Raw genomic sequence first — 7365 nt, forward strand, 5'->3', positions numbered from 1 at the left:
CCACATCCGTGTTTGTAAGACGCGTCTAGCTTAGACAAGTCGACAGTTAACGCTATATTCAAGGTATACAGGTTTCAACGTTCTCCACATCCGTGTTTGTAAGACGCGTCTAGCTTAGACAAGTCGACAGTTAACGCTATATTCAAGGTATACAGGTTTCAGTGTTCTCCACACCCGTGTTTGTAAGACGCGTCTAGCTTAGACAAGTCGACAGTTAACTGTTTGGGATCGCTCTAAAGTGTCAATATTTTAAGGAACTTAGTTGACGTGTGGTCTTATGTTGTATTATCTCTCGGTCAACATGTGTGTGTGTTTTAGTACTTAGCTGGCATAGATCAAGTGACATAGTGCAAGTGTTAAGTTACTTTACTCCAAAGACAAGACATCTTATTAGCATGCGTGACATCTTCATGTTTAATAGATGTGGAATGTTATTCATCATCATGGAAGATAATAAATAAAAACCAGAGACTGGTGAGAAGAAGGAGCCTTAATAAATACAATTTGATTTATATATTATTTTCTTGGCATAACGTTAGAATAATAAATATATATAACACACACAACATTAAAATCGATATACACAGTTAAAATGTGGACTCTACATGTTTGGAAGTTTACCACGTAATCTTTAGGAGTGAACTTTCAAGACACAAGTGTGGTATTTATTTCTTCTTCTTAGCTGGATCACGACACTTATTTCTTGAAAGTTCACTCCTGAAGATTACGTGGTAAACTTCCAAACATGTAGAGTCCATATTTTAACTGTGTGTATCGATTTTAATGTTGTCTGTTATATATTAATTATCTTAACAATTTTAATGTTGTGTGTTATGTAATAATTATTTTAACAATTCTAATGTTGTGTGTTATGTAATAATTATCTTAATAATTCTAATGTTGTGTGTTATGTAATAATTATCTTAACAATTTTAATGTTATGTAATAATTATTTTAACAATTTTAATGTTGTGTGTTATGTAATAATTATTTTAACAGTTTTAATGTTGTGTGTTATGTAATAATTATCTTAACAATTTTAATAATGTGTGTTATTTATTAATTATTTTAACAATTTTAATGTTGTGTGTTATTTATTAATTATTTTAACAATTTTAATAATGTGTGTTATTTATAAATTATTTTAATGTTGTGTGTTATTTATCAATGATTTTAACAATTCCATTTGTTTGGTTAAGTTAATAAACAACAACAAAAGAGATCCGATCATTCTTTATAAAATACAGTTAAAAACAGTCTAAATGAAAAAGGTGACAGTGGATAGGACACAACTGTTTGAAAGCCAGAGCTCTCGGTGCTCCATTTTTCAAGTAGCGACGTCATTTAGTGCTCAGAAGGTCGTGCACCAACCAGATTTGCACGAGCTCCTAAGCCAGGTTTTATGACGCTCTTCTTGCCAAATATTTTTGCTGAGTATTCTCATTCTTATTCAGTTACTCATCTCAACAGAACTCCATAGAATTCATCATTAAGTTATTCTACAAACCAGAAAGTGATTTAGAAACTCGTAATAAAAACAGGATTATACTTCCAGTGTAAATCTACATCGTATATTTGTTACTGGAAACTTTGAACCCCATCCGTTACTTATTTTTCAGGCGAAAATTTCGCTTATTTTGAATTGTGGCTACGAACAGAAAACAATATGTACAAACGCCATTTTGATGTACAATAACACATCAGATCTCTAACTGAAAAGGATATACAGACACCATTTTGATGTACAATAACACCTCAGATCTCTAACAGAAAAAATATACAGACGCCATTTTGATGTACAATAACACCTCAAATCTCTAACAGAAAAGGATATACAGACGCCATTTTGATGTACAATGACACCTCAGATCTCTAACAGAAAAGGATATACAGACGCCATTTTGATGTACAATAACACCTCAGATCTCTAACAGAAAAGGATATACAGACGCCATTTTGATGTACAATAACACCTCAGATCTCTAACAGAAAAAAAATACAGACGCCATTTTGATGTACAATAACACCTCAGATCTCTAACAGAAAAAATATACAGACGCCATTTTGATGTACAATAACACCTATCTCAGATCTCTAACAGAAAAAAAAAATATGCAAATGCCAATTTGGTGCAAAATAACACCCCAGATCTCAACAAAAGCGTTTACTCAATCAAAACATAAAACAACGAGTCAAAAGCTCGAGTTTTCCAAAGACAGGTCTATTCTTCTTCAACTGTATTCATACACTCACGATTATTGTCTTTGAAAGAAAAATAAAAGCAGTTGAGGGGCTCGTGTGCGATTATAAGCTCTTGAAACGAAGTGACGCAGATGGCACAAATGAGGCTCCTGAGTAATCAGAGCCTCCTGAGTAATCAGAGGCTCCTGAGTGGGAAGAAATAATGACTTCAAAGAACGCACATCCAAAGAAACAAAATTGATTATTCAGATTTCAGGAAGGTTTGGAGACTATTTATAGGAGTATTATCTATCGTTCAGCGTTATTTTTTGTTGCCGTTGTTGTCTTTTTTATGCTTGAAGCCAGAGTATCGTAAAAAATGCGATATTTAGATCAAGTTTGAATGGACGAAAAAAAAATGTAGGGGCAGCAGTTGTAACAGAGCGCTTAATATTGTTTCCCCCCCGTGGCACAGGGGTATGTCTGCGGACTTACAACGATAGAAACCGGGTTTTGATAACCGTGGTGAGCAGAGCACAGATAGCCCTTTGTGTAGCTTTGTGCTTAACTACAAACAAACAAACAATACTTTGGCTTTTCAGATTAACCCTCAGGTGGGGCAGCGGTAAGTTTACCGACTTACAAAACTAAAATTCGGGGTATGATTCCCCGCTGTAGATACAGGAGATAGTCTAACTTAACTTTATTCTGAAAAAACAAAACAACAACAGATTTGATGTAAACTAATGTGGGCTGCTACCATTTATTTTTAACCAATCGTTTTGAGTCGATTTGTATTCCCCTCCCTGGTGGGACAGTGGTTTCTCACGTTGAAATTTGGGGTTCGATTCGATCCCTCGCAATGGACAGAACTAGCTTTACAATTAAACAAGGACAACAACAATGACCCTATTTCGTTATATTTGTTCGTTCTTCTTTGGACTGGACGGGATGTTTACTTTTTTTCCATCATTATTCTGTAATACGTAATCAAGTATTCTGTCAAAACAAAACCTATAAATTTTTCTTTACAAACTCGTTCGTTTTTCGATGTTTCCTGTTCCGACCAAGAAAAACGTTTCGGAGTTACAGATATTCTGTCATCGGAAGAAAAACGTTTCGGAGTTACAGATATTCTGTCATCGGAAGAAAAACGTTTCGGAGTTACAGATGTTCTGTCATCGGAAGAAAAACCTTTCGGAGTTACAGATATTCTGTAATCGGAAGAAAAACGTTTCGGAGTTACAGATATTCTGTCATCGGAAGAAAAACGTTTCGGAGTTACAGATATTCTGTCATCGGCAAATCTATGAGAACAAACAAAGAAGCAATATTAAGTACAGAAAGTTTGTTACAAAATTAAAAACATTCGTCTAAAAAAAAAGCTACTTCAATAAAGCACGGGGGAATGTATCTTTTTTAAAGATTAATATTTTTCATTCCCTCCTACCGACTAAAAAGAACTTTCAAAACCACCGAGAGGACGTGTTTATCATATTAATTTCAATATCCGATCCCGGGTTTTAGTCGTTTTCCGGTTTGTCAATTTGAAGACGAGTGTACGCGTTTATGATGTAATGATTTACGTACTTTCTAGGGTAAAAACCTAGGACTATATTTTTAGGTATAAATAGCAACAGATCCGTCAATAGTTATGTACGTACCCTGTCATCTCAGTAATATCCTAAGTAAGCGGGTATCAACAGTAATTATACTTATCGTAACGCTATTAAGGCGATCGGACATAGCCTGATGGTTAGGGGTACTCGACACGCAATATGCGAGTCGCGGGATAGAAACCTGTCACTGAACTTTCTCTCTCTTTTTCAGCCGTGGAGGGCATTAAAATGTGACAGTCAATCCTACTATTCGTCGGTAAAAGAGTAACTCAAGAGTTGGCGGTGGGTGGTGTTGGCTAGCTGCCTTCCCTTTAGTCCGTCACTACAAAATTGGGGGCAGGTAGTCTTAGTGTAGATTTGGGCAAAATAAAAAAAAAAATCTGCCGCCGCCTCTAATTTTGAACTACTGACCAGAAGAAAGTCACGCTAAGGGATTGACTAGTACTCTTATAATGCACCTTCAGCTTAAAGTTCGCACGGATTTGAATCCGGTACATAAACGTATTTACTAATTGTCTCGACGTGAATCCGGTACATAAACGTATTTACTAATTGTCTCGACGTGAATCCGGTACATAAACGTATTTACTAATTGTCTCGACGTCACATAAATAGCCCTTTGTTTGATATTGTCAATTCCACTATTCGTTGGTAAAAGAGTAGCCCAAGAGTTGACGGTGGGTGGTGATGACTAGAGGGGTGGCCTTCCCTCTAGTCTTACACTGCTAAATTAGGGACGGCTAGCGCAGATAGCCGTCGTGTAGCTTTGCGCGAAATTTATAAAAAACAAACATTTGTTTGATATCACGACCTCATCTATTAGTTGTTGTTTTTATTTGCACAGACACATACACATAGAAACAATGCATTAAAACAGGTCATTTCCACATTGTCTTATTTTCCAAGATGTTCTGTTCATAAAAGAACAGGAATCAATCGGATGCTTAGTTTTCTCGCGTATTTTAACAGCTTTAACCGCTCCTAATGCTTTACGTTAGCTTGTGTTTAACGAAGTATAAGTTTTCTTCACAAGTTGTTCTCTACTGAAAAAAAGAACATTTCTAAGTAAAATTTGTTGTTAATCGAAAACCTATACAATAGGCTATTTGCGTTGTGTCCCCCAAGGGGGGAATCGAACGTGTAGCTTACAACAGGGGACAATATTGAAATCGTTTTTGTTTTGTTTGTTTGTTCGCTTAAGGAGCTGCTCCAGGGATATCTACACTCCGTCCATCGCGGGGAATCGAGCCCCGAATTTTAGCGTTGTAAGTTAGTAAATTTATTTTAAACTAACTTTATTGTGCAACTCGCCTGGACTCTCTGGACTCCTCCCGACTGCTTTAGATATCTTCAAATCTGCCTGGTCAACACAATCTTATTTAAACCACAAAACTTTAAGTACAGCCCACACCAACATCACGAGAGGGTCGAAGATAAATTAAAGCTTCTGAACGCCCTCGGGGGATCTCATACAGAAATTCTCCCACGTATTGTTGTTTTTTTTATTGTTTTGTGCAAAAAATTTCAACCATGTTTGGTTTTATTATCTTAAAGTTATAGAATAGGTTATCTATGCTCAAGGTAGGTATCGAACCCCGTTAGAAACGAGGAGACTTAAACTGGAGGAGTTGATTGAAAGCATCTTTTGTAATATGTTCTTTTCTGTGTTTTTTTAAATCAGTCTATACTCAGTTGCCCCTTTATCTCTAAGTTGATTTAAACAGACGCTGAATTTTCGAACGAATTTCAATACTCCAGCCTTTTCCTTATTTCCACGAAGAGCGTTGGCTCACATCGAGCATGTCGAGCCCGTGATATTTATTTTTTGACAGCTTAATAATCGTTTTATAAGCTGTAGCCTAAAGGAGATCCTTTTTCACGATAATCCACACAGCAAAGCGAAAGCTCTGGAATTGGATGTCGTCGTTTTTTTTTCGTAGAAAAGCGCAATTTTCTCTTTAAACGTTAAAACTTTAAATGTTTACGAGAGTTTCTTTTTTATTCTTTGATCTTCCATTTTGATCGAAGAAACATTATTTTTGTTTTTTAACATAAGTTACTAATCATGAAATATCACAATTAACCATAATTCCATCGTAATGCTTTGTCTGTTTGTCAAGCACAAAGTTTCACAACGGGTTATCGGTTCTCTGCCCACCACGGGTATCGAAACCCGATTCTTGAATGCGTTGGAATGCCTCAGGTACAAAATCTTCATTAATAAACTATAATGCATACGATAGACTGTAGTTTATAATGCTAGATACCGGATTTTAGATACCCGTGGTGGAAGGTTCAAAGTTCGACTCTCGATATGTCTCTGGAAACGATCCACACTTTCCGCTGTAGTGGTGTTATAATTGTGATAGTCAACTCAGCTTTTTTTCGGCTCATAGTAGCCACGTGATATTTGGAAAGAACAATTTCGCAATGGCTGTATGTCAAACGATACATTTTCAACAGTTAATTACTTATTTGAAATTAGTAAGCTTTCGGTAGTTTGGAGGCGAATAACCCTTTTTTTCAAGGTGATAGAATATTCCAAACTCACGTGACAACACCATAAACGGTGACATATATTTCCTGTGGCAGTTAAAGAGTTAAACGTATTCCAAACTCACACGACAACACCATAAACGGTGACATATATTTCCTGTGGCAGTTAAAGAGTTAAACGTATTCCAAACTCACACGACAACACCATAAACGGTGACATATATTTCCTGTGGCAGTTAAAGAGTTAAACGTATTCCAAACTCACACGACAACACCATAAACAGTGACATATATTTCCTGTGGCAGTTAAAGAGTTAAAAGTATTCCAAACTCACACGACAACACCATAAACAGTGACATATATTTCCTGTGGCAGTTAAAGAGTTAAACGTATTCCAAACTCACACGACAACACCATAAACGTTGACATATATTTCCTGTGGCAGTTAAAAGAGTTAAACGTATTCCAAACTCACACGACAACACCATAAACGGTGACATATATTTCCTGTGGCAGTTAAAGAGTTAAACGACGCTGATAACAAATAATGGACAACAATAATGGACAACAATCCAAACATTTCTTGTTACCCCGAACATTTTAGTAGAGAACAAAAGTAAAGAAACTATAATGCTAGCCAAATCTAACAAAATAGTTTAATATTTAAAAGGACGTGCTACGTTATCTCTGTTTTCCTTCATATAAATGTTGGTTCACTGTGGTAAGTATTAGGTCGTCAAAAAATTAATGTCGCGTTTTGAAACACTTTTATTAACCACCTCCCAAAAAAACGTACATCACGTATAATAGTTAAACGAACTGCCTAAACGTCACGTTAGTGTAGCCTGTATAACGTGTAAAGTTTAGTATACTCTAATCCCTTATAGTGATGGCACACGACGAAACACACATTCGGCATGTAATGCTGTTTGAATACAAGAAGGGAAACAACGCCTCTGTAGCCATAAAGAATATCAAATACGTTTATGGACATGTTTTGAACGTTCGTAAGAGTCAACGATGGTTCAGCAAATTTATTTCAGGTGATTTTAGCCTTAAAAACTGTAA

Source organism: Limulus polyphemus, unplaced genomic scaffold (genome assembly GCF_000517525.1).
Source record: "Limulus polyphemus unplaced genomic scaffold, Limulus_polyphemus-2.1.2 Scaffold4302, whole genome shotgun sequence".
NCBI lineage: Eukaryota > Metazoa > Arthropoda > Merostomata > Xiphosura > Limulidae > Limulus > Limulus polyphemus.